This window comes from Camelus dromedarius, chromosome 7 (assembly GCF_036321535.1).
Source record: "Camelus dromedarius isolate mCamDro1 chromosome 7, mCamDro1.pat, whole genome shotgun sequence".
Taxonomy (NCBI): domain Eukaryota; kingdom Metazoa; phylum Chordata; class Mammalia; order Artiodactyla; family Camelidae; genus Camelus; species Camelus dromedarius.
In genome coordinates, this window is record NC_087442.1 from 35,013,539 (window position 1) to 35,031,446 (window position 17,908).

A 17,908-nucleotide genomic window follows, 5' to 3' on the forward strand; every position below is an offset into this window, starting at 1 on the left:
ATAATATACACAACTTTTTACATCTTATTTTAATCATTTTTCACATTCATATATATACATAAGCATAGGCATATATGTAGAAGCAAATGATTATAGTAATTTTATAATGAGAATAAAATAATTATTCATGTATGCTTGTCTGCATCACCCTATGCCTTAAAAGTTAAAGTAGGCAGGATTAAAAACTTCTTTAAGGGTTAAAGAAGACAATTGATTAGCTCTATCAAAATCAATTAACAGTGATATTTAGAATGTCAGACTAAATCCAAACACTCTGATCTGAAATTTTTTAATTCCTATGAAAAGAAAATTTCATTTAATCTTATCAAAAAAAAAAAAAAAAAAAGGTTGCCTAAGACCAATAAACTTAGATCTGGATTCTGGTAATCAAGGATTATGCCAATCGTCAAAGCATTAGAGAATTTTTCTCTCTTATTATTTAATTAGAATCTGGTAATTGTCATTTTGCTCATAAATTAAATTCTTTGAGGCACATTAGATGATACTCTTAACATTTAAATAATGCATTTCATCTTTAACATAATTTATAAACATGAATTAAGTAATCTTCCAAAGTGGCTATTTGAAAATTTTATCTCCCTTGAAAGTGATTATGCTTAGAATTTCTACTTAGTGGCATTGTATTTAATTTTCAACCATTACACTTCACAACTAAACTAATCCATCACTTTCTCCCCAATTACCATTTACTCTGATACTAAATGAGATAAGCTTTAAATGCTTACATAGTAATTTTATCAGGGACTTGGACCAGTGGACTGTTTTATCCTTCATATCGAGTTCTCGTGCTTCTAGGGGAATTCTCAATGGTGCAGTTCTATTCCTTGGAAATAAAGTGAACAATGGTCTTTAATACCATTCTTTAGTAGGACAAAATGTTCATCACTAACAGTATCACATAGGTGCCGTTATGTTTTATCTTTCCAGTTGCACTGAAGGAACAGAGACTCATTCAGGCAATGCAAATAATGGGGACTTATTAAGAGGGTACACTGGGAAGTAGGAAAGAAGAAGAAACATGTTTGTGAATGTCACATTAAAAATTCCCCCGAAGAAAAATAAAGGTGTCTTTTTTTTGTGCTTTTGGTATACCTCTACACTAAGCCATAGTTTACTAGCTTTTTACAGTCAACTGGTTATAGACCAATCAACTGTTGGCCAGAATGGCAGGGTAACATGGTACAAGGCATGATAATCTTTGTATAAAGATTTTCTCACCAAATTGCTGAATAACCATCAAATTCTTAGCAAATATCCAAAGGGGAAAAAGTAAGAAGCAGGCATCTGAGCTTTATCAGAAGAAAGGCAATGCAACCCTCAATGAAAATGAAACTTCAGAGTTCTTCCAGCACAAAAATAATAATTTATAGAGTATTCACTATGTGAGGTGTGCATTACATACATTAATTATTTTATTTAATCATTATAAGAAAGGCAGATACTGCTAACCTCACGTTACAGATGAGACCGAGAAACATAAGGATCTTTATCAGTTCACAGCTAGTATTAGAACTAGAATATCAACTGAGGTTTGGCTGATACTAAATCTAGTTCTTTCCTCAGTGGTACCACACTGAATTTCACAGTAATTATAAAATCAATGAATGGTTATGGGGATACTCTCATGCTGATTAATCATGTGGGCATGCAACACTTTCTCATTCTAGTTAACTTGTATATTAAAGCTGAGTATACTCTTCTCCTATATGAGACAGAGGGGGAGCAAAAACTATACATATTCAAGGATATAAAAGAAATAATTATTTTTTCTATGGCTCAGAACTAATGAGAGGCAAAAGTCAGTGCACACAGCAAAGACAAGATCATTAGCAACAGAGTCAGGGAATGAATACCTTATCCCATGTCCTGTGTCTCCCCAGCTGATGCTTCTTGAATGACCCCCTGCTGCCCCTTTGCCTGCTGGCCTTCCTGCTGAACAGCCAGAATTCATTTTATAGCTAGGAGAAAAAATATTAATAGTTCAAGTTACAGCTAAATCAAATATACTTTGGTCTGCTGCACATAGCATTTTGTTCTCTATGGAATAAATTCTGTGTTAATAAATATCTCTTAGGAAACCACATACAACACCCATTGACTCCAAGAAGAATTTAGACCTTTGATCCTAGGTCAGAATAGGTTAAATATTAAAAGCGCCTTCTCACTAGAATTCAGCAAAACAGTACTAAGATAATAATATAAAAAAGAAACTTTTGACTTTACTTATTAAGGAAAAACCTATGAATTTTCCACATTGCAATCAAGTTTTTATTTCATGGCAAGCCAGTGAAGATGGTAGCAATCAAATAAAACTTAAAAACTAAATGATAATAAAGCAAATTGTATTTTTGGAGCATATCCTCTTCTCCTTTTATTGATACGTATTTTGAAAAGTGTTTCTGAACCTGTAAGTTGAGCTATCTGGGGGGAAAAATAAAGCTCACAAAAATACATAATGGCAATAATGTGATTTATGGGCATTAAAGCTTTCAAAAAAAAAAAAAACCATCCCTAAATGATGCCTTGCTTGGTATATCTATTATCTAAAAGGAGGAAGCGCTTCGAAAAGAGTTCTCTCTTATATCTCTTTTTTAAAATATATTTTAAAAATTTCCTCTGAAACCTGAGGGACTATCCATACAATTCAAAAGACTGCAGGAAATGCTTGCTCTGACATAGGCAATAAGGATTCCTGTTTTTTCCCAGAGGCTGCAGCAAATCTAGTTCTTTTTTAAGAACTCTTGCCTTCTGGGCCTATGGAATTCTGCTTAAAATGTGTTTTGTCTTATGAGTAATGTAGTTTCACCTACTGCTAACATCTATATAAGGCACTGTACTCCTATGATACTAAAAAGCAGTATTAGTCACTCCAGACCTTCAAGCTAGCACCTCTGTAGGATCCCTCTGGTTAATACCAAGGAACATATTCCATATTCTGAGTCTCCTCTCCTTCCTTCCTCCTCTAGAAAATAGAATTTCTATTTAAAAAAACCAAAAAGTGGTAAAAATAATTTGTTCATTTCCAAAAAGGAAGCTGAATGCAAATCTGGTCTCTTTTGCATAAGATAAGGGGTCAAGTGAATAAGATGTTCTAGCAATAACTCAATTATTAAAGGTTCCATAGAGTAGAATCTACTTATTCAACAACAGGGCATGACTAGATGGTCATTACAAGTATGACTTCTGCTTCCACATCATGCAGGATAAGGGAAATTTGGGGATCATGATGTATCGTTGGCCTCGACAGACAAGAGTGGCAGAAATCCTCCTCTGATCTAGTTGCCACCAGGTTTCTATCATCTCTCTCCTGGGAACTCTAAGACACACTAGCTTTTTTTTTTTTTAAGTTGAAGTAAAATAGTATGTCACGTTATACAAGTTTCAGGTGGACATTATAATTCAACATCTGCACACATTACAAAGTGATCACCACTAAAGGTCTAGTTACCATCCACCCCTGTATGCTTAACCTTCTTCACTTTTTCAGCCAACCCCACACCTCCTCCTCATCTGGAAAACACCAGTCTAGTCTCTGTAGCTATGAGTTTGGTTTTGTTTGGTTTGGTTTATTTGACATTTTTTTAAAAAAGAATTCTACATATGAGTGGAATCATAAGGTATTTGTCTTTTTTCATCCAACTTATTTCACTTAGCATAATACCCTATAAAGGTCCATCCATGTTGTCACAAGTGGTAGGATTTCATTATTTTTAATGGCTGAGTAGTATTCTAGTGTGTGTGTGTGTGTGTGTGTGTGAGCGCATCCTTTAACTAATTATTATAGTTTTAGTTGATTTTACTACTTTGCCTTTTAATCTTCATACTTGCTTTATAATGACTGATGCATTACCTTTACTATATATTTACCTTTTCCAATACAATTTTTTCTTTTACTTTTTCTATGATTTTTTTAAACTATTTTTCACTATGATACTTTTTCCTTATTAATTAGTGTAATTTCTTTTCAGCTTAAAGAAGCCCCTTTAACATTTCTTGTAAGGCTTAGTGAGGATGAACTCCTTTAGCTTTTGCTTATCTGGAGAACTCTTGATCTCTCCTTCAATTCTGAATGATAACCTTGCTGGGTCGAGAACTCTTGGCTGGAGTTTTTTCCTTTCAGGACTTTCAATGTCATGCCACTGTCTTCTGGCTTGCAAAGTTTCTCCTGAAAAATCTGCTGATAGTCTTATGAGGGTTCTCTTGTATATAACAAGTGTTTTTCTTTTACTGCTTTTAAGATTCTTTACCTTTAACATTTACCATTTTAACTATATAACATGTCTTGGTGTGGATCTCTTTGGGTTCATCTTACTTGGAACTCTCTAGGTGTTCTGTACCTGGATGTCTGTTTCCTTTCCCAGATTAGCAAAGTTTTAGCCATTATTTCTTCAAATAATTTTTCTGGCCCTTTCTCTCTCTCTTCTCCTTCTGGGGTCTCTATGATGCAAGTGTTATTCCACTTAATGTCATCCTAAAGGACCCTTAAGATAACTTCACCTTTTAAAATTCTTTTTCTTTGTGCTGCTCTATCTGGGCAAGTCCCATTGCTTTATCTTCTAGCTAGCTGATCCAGTCTTCTGCTTCATCCAGTCAACTGTAGAATCCTTTTAGTGTGTTTTTCAGTTCAGTTATTGTATTACTCAGGTCTGTAACGTCTGTTTGGTACTTTCTTATATTTTCTATCTCAGTGGAAGTTTATCCATTCTTTTCCCAAATTTTGTGAGCACCTTTATGTCCATTATCTTGAATGCTTTATCAGGTAGATTGATTATCTCCATTTAATTAAGGTCTTTTTCTGAGATTTTGTCTTGTTTTATCTGAAGCATATTCCTCATTTTGCCTGACCGTTTCTATGTATTAGGCAAATCATGTACCTCTTCCAGTCTTGAAGGAATGTATGGGATATGTTCCATGGGTCCCAGAAGCACAATGCCCCCTGGCCATCAGAGCTAGGTGCTCAGCAGGGGTCCAACTGTGTGGGCTGCATGTGCCTGCCTGACATGATATAGGGGCAGGTGAGGCTCCCAGCAGGGTGCACCTACTGGTGCTTGCGGGTTAGAGCGCAAGTTTCAAAGTGGTACCTGCCAGTGTCAGTATTAGCAAGGTAGAATGAAGTCTCAAAAATGGTGTCTACCAGTGTCTCCCTTCCTAGGGAAAATCTCAGTAAGCTCTTGTTTCTCTGGCAGATGCTTTAAGATTAGTAAATGGTCTCCTTCACTTATGGTCTAGGTTACTTACAATCTGATGATGATGATGATGATGATGATGATGATGATGATGATGATGATGATGATGATGATGATGATGATGATGATGATTTTGTGCTGGACCCCAGCAAGTCAGCTGCAAAGGACCCCTTTAAGGCTGGGTTCTTCATATACATTTCTATGGTTTTCCTGGATGTATCCTTGTCGGTTTTCAAAGTCAGATGATTTGGTGGCTTATCTCTCCTGCACAGTATCTAAGGGTTGGGGTGCTTGACATGGGGCACAAATTCCTCACTCATATGGAAAACATTCTGTATTTTTGAGCCCCCTCCCAATTGTGGGTTGCTCACCTAGGGTGGATTTCTTTTGGTAAAACTGTGCCTTTGCGTCTCCTACCATCTCAATGCTGCCCTTTTATCATTTGTCATGGAGGCTCTGTTTATCCAGTTTTCAGGGCTTTTCAAAGAAAACTATTCTACATGTGGTGGCAGATTTGTTGGGTCCACGGTAGGAGGTAAATTTAGGATCTTCCTATGGGGCCATCTTGAACCACTAAGACAAACTGACTTTTAATCTCTAGACCTCCTTTCCATTCTCCTTTCTTTTTCATCTCAGACAGGGCAGGAATTTTAACCTCAGGGGTAGAAAATACTGATGCTGACAGTTAAAAAAACTGAATCCTTTTGCCATATGGAATAGTTGAAAATATCAAGAAAAGAAGCTTCCATCTGTTTACATCTCAAAATATTACCCTCACATACTTATTCAGAATGATCTCTTTTCAGCAAATATCTTTGCCTGCTGGAGACCAAAAATGTCAAAGAAATTGGGAACATTTGACATCTCCTTATACAGTAGATGCTTTAAAAATTTAAATCATGGCTCAAATCTTTTAAAGTACTATATAAAGTACATAGGGCAATTCCTGAGACATAATAATATTCAATTAATTTTATATATATATATATATATTTTATTGTTATAAGTCTAGGTTTACAATTATTTTGAGTAGAATCTGCCCAGGGGAACTGGTCACATTCATAAGCTCTACTTAGGTTGACCTACTTCCCAAGGTACCTCAGCTCCAAAATTACCTTCTTCTCATTGTTTTCAATCTCTTAAGCTGAACTTTAATTTTCTCACTGATTTATGCATACAGCCATTTATTCAACAAATATTCACTGAGGTGGCAAACATTACACATACACACACAAAAATAAAATATTATTGTGCTAATAATAATTAACACAACCCTGCTCTCATAAGACTACAGTCCAGTGAAACAGATAGATATTAACCAAATAATTACCCAAATGTGAAACTGCTATTCTAATATGTGCTAGGAAGGAAAATTAAAACAGACTATACTTTCAGGGAGGTCAGGGAAGGTTGTGCTGCCTGATCCGGGACCTGAAAAAAAAGGTCTCAAATTCCTTCTTCTGATATCAACTAGATAAGAAAGGGTGAAATAGTGCTCTGGGCAGTGAGAATGATATATACAAAGGCTCTGGGGTAGAAAAGAACATGACAAGAACCATGGATTGTAAGAAGTTAGAACAGAGACAAGACAGGAGCACACTGCAAGATGAGGTTGGGGAATAAGACATAGGTGAGAACATCCAGGCTCTTGGGATTTAATATGGACTTTAGCTTGAGATTTACAGTACAAGTGAGGGTTGAAAACATAGGACTGACATGGGCATAATGGAAAATAAAGTGGTGAGTGAATGAGGGGAAGCTGATTGACTGAGGAAATGGCACTTTTCACTTGCACTGAAAAGATACAGATTGCTGAGATGTCAGCTTTCAAGAGGAACAGAATGGTAGCAAGGAAAAATGATGGAATCTAGAAATACTTAGGAAGTGAAGTCAAGATCAGTGCTAATAGATTTCATATGAGATGAAGATGTTAAGAATAATGAACAGATTTCTAGTCTGGGATCTGAGTTGCAAGGACTAGATTGGGAAGAAGTGTTTTTAAACAAGAAAATGGTGTAGGCAGTGTCTTTCCATTCATGGCTTGTTTTACTCATGTGTATAAAATAGTTACGACTCTGAAGGCAGGTTGCCCATAATTCTCTATGTAATTATTCCTCAACTAGAAAAGTACAAAGTTTACTTTGATTTAGTTTCCTTTCCACAACCCATATGATTATTTTATTTTACAGAAGTAATCAGATCCATTTAACAAAATCAGATAATGTTAGCAACTTAAAGGATCTTATGAAATTTCTCATGCCATTCTGACAGAGGAGAAAAGTGAAATAATATCACAAATGTTGGTAAATTTTACCAGATTTTTTTTCCTCTGGCTAACATCAAAAGCAGTACATATGACCTAGCAGTACTCTAGAAGATAGGGATGTACTGGAATGTGTGGCAGTGGTAGAAATTCCTCATTTATTTCTGAAAATCAAATACTTATAAATTAACAAGGACAAGAACATCCCCAGGCCTCTGATGGTATTTTTATGGACTGGATTTCTATTTGTATTTTATTCTAATTCAATCCCACAGCCTGTAAAAGGCACACCTAATTTAAAGTCATTGCTTACATTCCATGTCATGGCACACCCTAAATAAAATTTGATTATGGCCCTACATCCAATAGCATAAACCCATATAAATATATGTAACTTATTTCAAAGTAATAAAGATGTCTTTTACTAGAAAACGATGAGCATAAGTGATTCCTTCTAAACTATGTTAATAATTGAACAGCAAATAACTCTGTTTTGAAGATCAATAAATATATATTCCATATATATTCATAACTTTACAACAATGTAATCCAAGTTAAGCCCCATCTCCAACTTTTACCAAGCATACGTTCTTGCTTTATGAGCATATAGATGACAGTTAAATTACATGTTTATCATTTTCACTGAGAATATCTGGCATTTATAGGTTGTGGTAAAAACAAATTGGGTAATTTTGCTGCCTAAAAAAGACAAATCCACTACAAAAACTAGAGGTTCTTTGCTCTCAAAGGAGGATGGTTTCTGTGTCCAAAGTGAGGAGTTTTAATTTCTTTTCTCTTACATAAAATAAAAGGAATTGCCGACATTGATAAGCTTTGTCTACCAAATTTTTATTAGTAGGAAACATTGGTTCTCGGCTAATAGTAATTTAAGAGACAAGTCTTTCAGTGACTTAAATGGAATAAAATAATTAAAATTAAATTCTGTCTTTTGCTGGCACAATCTGTGTGGCTAACCCCAGGCTGTCCTGAAGCAGACTTATTTTGTATTGTAGCTTGTGACCAAGGTTAGAGGTGTCTCTGAAAGAACAAATTTAACTACGCTTATCACCCAACCAGGGTTCTTTTGCCCTTCTCAAGGGCATTACAATAGAGTTTTGTGTGAACATGATTGCTTTTAGGAAGGTCTGGAAGGTCTAGAGTTTCTCTTTAAATGCTGGACCAAAAGCACAGCTTGACTTTTAGGTCGCCACCTTCTCTTTAGGAAAAGGAGGTGTGAATTAGATCCCACAGAACCTTCAAGTCACATTTAAGCTATGGCACTGCAGAATCCTTGCTAGAGATTCAGGTTCTGAATTGTAAGATAAGTATCATTGTAGATGATCTGCAAGTTCTGTGTGTTCCAGTAAATGATCCAAGCTTAACATGGGAGAGGGGTTTCCTCAATTACAAATTAGACTATGTCTGTAATTCAAAAAAATTTTAACACTCATTTTGTAAATCAGAGAAGCCCTAAATGATATCTTCTCTTTAATAGATCACTAGGACAGTACATTGTGACAGTATTATACCATCAGATTCCATCCCAGCATGATCTAAAGACATTTAACTGGGGAAGTAAAAACAAAATGATAATTAGTCAGCAAGAGTCTCAGTTTTACCATAAGATGGTTTTGTTTGTGATTCAGGGAAAAAAAGAAATTGAAAAAGTATTGATGTAACCAGTGCAGCCAGCTGGAGTTCCTCGGACCCTAACCTCCTAATTCTACCATGTCCACTGCCATCTCTGGTTCCTTTCAGGTTACACATCACACCAGAAGTGTAGCTGAAGCTATTTTTGTTCATACTGCAGGCTTTTATGTTTCATTTAATCACATCCCTTTATTTACTCAGTAAATTTATTAATTTTTTATATGTACCAGAAAAAAAAAATATTTGACGTATAGAAAAGGTAGGCTTAATTTTAGCTTTCACTCTTATTACCCCATGATGTATCCTGATATTTAAATACTGTAGGATTCCCCTGCCCTGCACAAAATGTGAAAAAAGATGTCTACTTCTCAGGTTTAGTATAAGAATTAAATGAGATAGCAGAATTAATAGAGTATCCAAAATATTATAAATCTCAAAAAAAGAAAGGGGGCTTCTCCTATCTTGAGCAAAACTTTAAATTATGAATAATCTCTCAAATTTTTTTTGGTTTAAAACCAACATAAACTGCCTAAAAGTCAGCAATAATGAAAATATTACAGTTAATAGCTTACATGACACACCTAAGGCTGTGCTTAGAGAAATATTTAATAATCTAATAATTACTAAACAGAGAAAATAAAATAAGTATACAACCTAATAAGTTAAATAGCAATAAGAAAAGGAGAATAAGTATGTCAAAAAATAATAAATAGCAAATATTGAACTGAAAAATAGATCTTAGTTTAATGTCTAAGAGATGAGAGCGGAGGGAAAATAAAGAATAAAACAGGTAAATCAGTATCTAATTTAAAAAGAGGAAAAAGATAAATACACCAAACATAAAAGATGCAAATTTTCACAGAAGATGATATTAAAGAATTATAAATTACTCATCTCTGGAAAAATTAATTTGCAAATGTAGATTAAAAAATCTAAGATAACTCATTCAAGATAGCATAAAAAATTGAAACCTACGGATTACCATAGAAGAAATAGAGAAACTTGTCAAAGAATAACCTCTCATCTCCCACCTCCACACAAACACATTCGAGTGAAATAGATTCTTCAGGAAATTCATGTAACTCTATTAATTATTTATGTAACACAAAACTATGCTATCTGCATTGCTCAAGAGCATCTTTAACAAATGCAAATATAGGTAAAAGATAAGCAAAAAAATCATAAATAAATTTTATTTCAGACATAAATCCTAAATTAAATATTAGCAAAAGAGTATAAGAGCATAACACAATAATAAAAATCCATTATTAATTAGAGTCTTACTGGATTCAAGTATAATTTGATACTGAAGAAATCTACTAATATAATCTACATAATAATGTAGATTCAAATATAAAATATTTATAATCACATTTCAAATACTACAAAGATATTTGATAAAAATTTAGCATCCATGTTTACCTTAAATAGTACCTAATAAGTTTAAAATTATGGATATTTATTTGACTTAAGATTTATACTTAGATATAAATCTAGAACTTGCAGTATTAATGGGGATAAAGATTTTAATGGGCAATCCAGTGTTCTTGTTAAATTTAGAAACAGTGCAAGGATATTTACTATTACCACTCTTATTTAAAATTTTAGACATTGCAGCTTATGCAATTAGACAAAAGGGAGATACGAAGTAAGAAGCAGGTAAAACTATCATTATTTACCAAAAACAATATTGTATGTCTAAAACACTGAAGTAAATCAACTGAAAAATTATTTTTTTAAAAAAGGAAAATCTCTTAGAGGTTAAAACTTAAATTGCCTTTCTCTATCAAAAACAAAACCAGTTTGACTAGACTCCATTTATAATGAATGGGTTAAACATAGAGAGATGTATTTTTAAAGTAATGTTCAAGATTCACATGAAACAAATTTTAAAACTCTCTTGTGGGACATAAAAATAAAATCTGAATCAATTAAAAGGCAATATGCTGTTTCTGGCTAGAAAGACTCAATAAGATAAAATGCTAAATTTCTTAAATTAATATTTAAAACATAATCTGTTAGCAATAAAAACAGGAATGTAAATTTTTTTGAACGAGTGAATTCTAAAGTTTCTATACACAGACATTAAAATAACACAAAGAAAAAGAAAAAGAAAGATTCATAAACTTTTGTAAATCCTATTAGTCTGATACTGGTGCAAGATTAGACCAAGAAACTAACAAGGAAGGAGAAAAAAAAGAATGTTAAATTAGAACTTCATGTGTATATATCTGTGTGCATGTGTGTGTGTGTGTATGTGTGTGTATACACATGTATATGTATATATGTATGGGTGTATATATATATATATATATATGTATAGGACTTTAGCATAAAGTATCAGTGATTTTTTATTATGGGTGTAAATAATGAATTGTTCAATGACTGGTGCTTGAAAAATTCATACATCTTGAGAATAATAAAGTTACTATTTCATAGCTTACATTAAAATTAATTCTGGATGGGTTCAAGATTTAAATATTAAATATCAACTGAAGCAGTACAAGAAGAATGTGTAACTGCAGTGTGAAGAAGACCTTCCTAAATTTTATACAAGATGAGGAAGTCATGAAAAAAATATGTAAATTACAATAAAGTAGTCTCCTTGGCTATATAGACTATTGCAGAATCAAAAGCAAACATCAAAGAGAAACAAAGCAAAAACAGCAAAAAAGCAACATTGCCAAACAACATCAGGCAACAAAGGGATGGTTTCCTTCAAAGTTCCTTCAAGTCAATTGAAAAAAAAAACAGAAATTGATAATTTGTAAAGGGCAATATAGTGGCAGTTTACAGAAAAAGAAAGTATATAATAATAAACATAAATTAATATTGTCTTTTAGTCCAACATCATAGTGGTCTACCGCCTTCTGAAAACTCAGATACTGAACAAATTACAATAAACATATTTTAAGATGCATTTACAAGTTTGTAGTAAATTAAGGAAAATCCCAAAGAACCTATTTAGATGAATAGAGACATTAAATTGAAGAAATATGCAAATATTAAAGAAAGGACAAATATCCAAATCAGGAAATTAGAGCATTAAACATTAAGATGCTTAATTCTCAAAGTTCTAGTTAAAGGGCCATATGGAAAAATGGAAGCTAATCTCAGATAACGAGAGCTGAGAGAGAGCCCAGGCCCTTTAACGGTGCTGTCCAATGAAGCTGTCTCTGTGTAGGTGTTCTGTGGCGGTGCTGTCCAGCATAGAAGCTGCTAGCCACATGAAGCTGTGCTTGAAATATGCTTAGTACAACAGAAGATATGGTGTTGAATTTATTTAATTTTAATTCATTTAAATTTAAATTTAAATAATTTAAAATGCCACTCATGGCTAGCACCTAAGGTACTGGGCAGCACGGCTAAGGGCCCTCAACATTAGTAAAAGATTGGGCTACAAAAAACTTTCTCCTCATGTAAATTGGAGCTAACAGGAAACTTGAAACTTTATTTCTGGAGCAATACTGTATAGAAAAAGAGGAAAAGACATAGTGGCTTAAATATATATTACTTATTGGTTATGTGAATCCTAAGTAAATACGTTAAATTAGACATATATACTTTGAGTTAAAAATAAACTTATTAAAGAATATAAATAGAATGAAGTAGAAAGAAAAATTTCAAAACTAGTACAAGAAGAAAACTAAATGGGAAAAATTATTTTAAATAAAGAAAGTAAAAGAAGAGAAACAAAAAGGAAGACAAAGTATAACATAAGACTGTAGAAGTATATTTAAATATATTCAAAATTATCTTAATAAATGCTAGTGAAGTAATTCAGTTGAAAAAAAGATTGTTAGATTGGAAAGATCCACTCCAACTCTTTGTTCATAGTAAAATGTATATTCCAAGTATAACACAGAAAGACTGAAAGTCGATGAGAAAACATAACACAAATAATGAAAAAAACAATTTTTACCTAAATTACATAAATAACTTATATAAATAATCTTAAAAATATACAACACAACAGAAAAAAATATGTATATATATATATATATGTTTCCCAGAGGGAAAACTAAAGGATCAATACATGAAAAAGTTTAAGAATGTGAATTTCTGTTAAGGATATGGAGTAAAGATCACTTTCACAAACTGTTGATAATACAAAATCTTTACATAGATACACATGCATGCACACATACACACATAAGACATTGACAAACAACAGGGCGGTTTACAATAACATGCAAATAGATTGGAAAGGACTGCCTACTTATAAAATAACTGTAAACACATTGGAAAAGTTCTGATTAAGCATTTTGTTCTCATATCCATAATTAAGTTCTATACAGTTACAAGTAGATTAAACATAAATCAAGTGCAAAGGTCACTAATGAAAATGATACTAACCAAAAAGAAACAAAACTGCATGCATGACTTGATTAAGAATTCAAATATAATCCCCTGAGTTTTACTGTTAATAAGAACTGACTTATACTACCAATTACTTGAATCATATTTTATCAAATTGTTAACAGACTTGGCCTCATTTGTTCAAAGACCAAATTATTAAGATAAGAATTAATCATGAAATTGAATTATTTGTATATGTCCTTTCTATAGTGAAAAAAGAGTGTTAATGTCTACTTTAGAAATTTGGTTAATTGAAGCTCAATTCTTACAAAGAAAGTACTTTTTCAACAATAACTCAATTTGATAAAAAGTATTTGTAAATTAATGCTCAGAGACAGCAGATTTGTCAACAAAAGGTTATGAATGTTCTCAAAGTTACTCCCAAACCTACTTTTTGTTAAACAATGAACAAAAAATAAACACATGAAAATAACTCAATGGCAAAATCTGTGTTCTTAAAGTGCTTCTTAGTCCATAATTCGTCCTGAATTATCAAGAACTTGTCCAAGTAAAGTAATTTCTGTCCTGTTTTAGCATCCTTTTTCAAATTCCTATTGCTATCAGCAACATTAGGTTTACATCAATTTTCTAATATTTTTATGTCAGAATAAATTAAATTCTCAGGCATAAGAATATGATTATGAATACACTCACATAGACACACACGTAGTTCTCAAAGAGCTTGACATTTAATACATTTTAGAAATACGTCAAATGACTTTTTGTTCTTTCCCCTAAATTTGCCTCTGTCTGTAGAATTTTAAAAACATTTCTCAAATATGACATTTCCAGCAGCCTTTACTTTTCTTTTTAATTATGGAGTGCATATGTACCAAACAGGTGCTCAACTTCCTGACATTCATCCCATGTACACTTGATGGGCATCTTTATTTGCAAATGGTCACTACTAGGTTTCTCTACTTGGCAGCGTATTTCATGAAACATTAAATCCCTCTACTGAAGTTACAGCTTTAAAGTTTGATTAGTGACACTGTAGATAGACTTCTCAGCAGCCTATTTACCTCTTCACATTACCACCGTACTTTGAGGTCATATAATAGTTAGAAAAAGCTCTTCCAATTATGGACGCATTTAGACTGTTAGATCAAATTCACTGTTGTACATAGAGTTTTGGTGTTTAGAGCAGGCAGATGAAGCAATCAGTTCTCATTAAGAATGTGTACCTCAATAAGAAGTCTTACAATGTATGTCTATTTAACTTGACATCTTAGAAAAATTCTATAATTTATACTCAGTTCTTCTAGAGACAACTTCCCCTCTTGGATAACTGTCAATTCTCCCCTCTTGTGGTATTGCTTTTTCTGACCCATCATTCCTTAATTTTCTATTTGACCTCCTCCTTCTTTACCTGACCTCTGAATTTTGCAGAGTTTTAGTGCTTAGTTTTAAACCCTTTTCTCTCTTTAATCTAAAACACTCCCCTACCAATTAATAAATTGATTACCAAATATTGACTAAAGAGCTCCTGTAAGCTGTAAGCTGTAATTGAGTATTTCCATTTATATAATAATTATGCTTAATTTCATATTCTCCTTTGAATATAATTCTTGTAGATTCTCTGCCTAAATAATATCTCCACTTTTATAACTGATAGATATTCTCAGTATAGCAAGCTGACATTCAAATCAAACAAAATATAAAACAACCATAAAAAGAATTTATGGGAGATGATAATCATTATCTGTTGACACCATTAAGTCTGAATTTTTATTTCTATGACAACTTGTTTGTGCATCCATGTATTCATTTAACCATCCATTTATTGGTATTCACCAGACATTGGTTGAAAAACTGTGATGAAATATTTATTATATATCATTTCAAAAATATATGGAACATGTATAAAACATAACTATGTACTGGGATTCAAATGAATAATCAATACACCAAAAAGTAGGTGACTACACAGATCTTATTTCCTAGCCCAAACCACTAAAGACAGAAATATCTAAACAAAGAACAAAAGAAACATGTTAGAAAAGCTTTTTAAATATATTGTATGTAATTATGGGTTTTAGAAAAAAAATCGTGTGAAATTCAGAAGTGTTTATCATGGAACAGTAATAGAAAAATTACATATAGAAGTTGACTGTTACACATAAAAATCACTTTAAGAAAAATGAATGGCATTAAATAATTATACTAAAGAAAATGGAATTTTATTAGTTAAGTATCCAACTTACAAAATTGAATATAATGAAAACGAGAGTAAACCCATAAGAAGTAGAAGGTAAGAAATGCAAAGATAAGATCAAAAATTAATGTAATTAAATCTAAGAAACATTATGGAGAACATAAACTGAAAAACAGTCCTTTGAAGACATTACATTTCATCCATCAGTGGACACTTCAGTTGTTTTCATGTCTTGGGTATTGTGACTAGTGCTGCAGTGAACATGGGAGTGCAAATATCTCTCCCATATACTAATTTCTTCCTTTGGATATATGCCCAGAGGTGGGATCGTTGGATTGTGCAGTAGTTCTATTTTTGGTTTTTTGATGAGCCTCCATGTTGTTTTCCATGGTGTCTGTGTATACCAATTTGCGTTCTAACCAGCAGTGTGCAAGGGTTCACTTTTCCTCACACCCTTGTCACACTTGTGACAAAATTCAAAATCCCTTGAATTTTTATAACAGTCCTAACAGGTGTGAGGTGATATCTTGTCAGTGTTTGATTTGCATTTCTGTGATGATTGGTGGTGTTGGGCACCTTTTCACATATTAGCCATTTGTTTGTCTTCTTGGGGGAGGGGTGTCTGTTCTGGTTTTATGTCCATTTTTGATTGGATTATTTGTTTTTGTTTGTTTTTTGCTATTGAGTTGTATGTGTTGCTTGTGTGTTTTGGGTATTAACCCCTTATCAAATATATGGTTTGCAAATATTTTCTCCTATTCCATAGGTTGCCTTTTAGTTTTATTGATGGTTTCCTTTTCTACATAGAAGTTTTTAGTTTGGAAAAAAAAAAAAAAGGACATTACATAGACTACTAGGATGGATGAGTAAGGAAGGGAGGAAGAAAAAATAAGAAATAATAGCAATGAAAAAGGTCATATACCTACAAATGTACAGATTAGAAATCACAACAGTATTTTAAGAAAGTTAGTAACTACATATTTAAAATCATAAAATAATTAAGAATTTTTTTAAAAACTGAAATTACTAAAATCAATTTAATGAAAACAAAGGGCCTAAAGTAGAGAGATAAAAGAAGTAATGTAAAAAGTCAAACCTCTACTTGACAAACTACTAGATTAAATCTTTATCAAAATTTCAAGAAATAGAACTTCTTAAAGAGTATAAAAAAAAAAGGAAATTTAGGGGAAAAATTCAACTTTATCTAGTAAAGTTGCAGATCCACAGATTAGAAATTCTATGCTTAGGTATTACCCTAGAGTAGAGTTGACATATTTTTTTCTACAAAAGTCAAGTGGTAAACATTTTAGGCTATGAGGGCCATCCTGTCTCTGTTGTAAGTACTTTACTGGCCATTGTAAAAATAAGCAAAGACAAAATATAAATAAATGGGTGTGGCTGCATTCCAATAAAACTTTACTTATAAAACTAAGAATAGACTGAATTTGGCAAATGGGCAATAGTTTTTCAACCTCTGTACTAGAGGATCAGTTCCTTTCAACCAAATGATGACTGAGAAATTTCAGCAAAAGAAATAATAAGCATGTTAAAATATAGAAATCTACATATAAAATAAAGGTGCAGATAAAGGTAGATGACAAATATACAAACATTGCCTATTGTACTCAAAGTATTAGCCAACACAATTAGATAAGAAAAATCAAGTTGAGCCACAAGAATGAATAAAAAGGAAGTCAACAATTTCTGTTGTAGATGATATGATAGCATACCTAAGTAAATCCGAGAGACTCAATGAAAAAACCTAATGTAAAAGGTAACTGAGAGAAATATCAATAATTGTATACACTTAACATACAAAAATAAAAAGTGTTCATGTGCACAAACAAACAGAAAATGCAATGGTAGGGAAACCCTTTTTACAATAGCAAAAATAAATCAATACTTAGAAATAAATTTCAGGAGAAACATATAGAACCCTTATGAGTAAAATTTAAAAACATTTCTGAAAGACATCAAATCAGATTTGAACAAATGGGGTTGGAGAAAATTCTGTATTTCTGGATAGAGTGAATTACATACAAGTACAAGTGGGAAGTGGGTATATGATAAATGAGGCATCTTGAATCTCTAGTGTAAAGAATCTTAAAATAAGTGGTACTCTGGTAACAAGACAGTCATTTAGAAAAAGATAAAATTAGAATCATACCTTAAACAATAATAAATTCTAAAAGGATTAAGAATCTTAAGTAAAATAAAATAAAATAAAACTGCATGAAAACATGAGTGATTCTTCTTTAACTTTGGTATAGGGAA

At 32.5% G+C, this 17,908-nt stretch overlaps 1 long non-coding RNA gene across 1 annotated transcript in view; it reads right to left on the bottom strand.

Annotated features, from left to right (window-relative positions):
- The window catches only part of LOC116154050 (uncharacterized), a 570,723-nt gene that overhangs the window by 10,199 nt on the left and 542,616 nt on the right, over window positions 1-17,908 (bottom strand). Inside the window, exon 13 of the long non-coding RNA XR_004137887.2 lies at window positions 1,875-1,979. This is a non-coding gene — a long non-coding RNA (uncharacterized LOC116154050). The remainder of the gene's footprint in view (window positions 1-1,874; window positions 1,980-17,908) is intronic.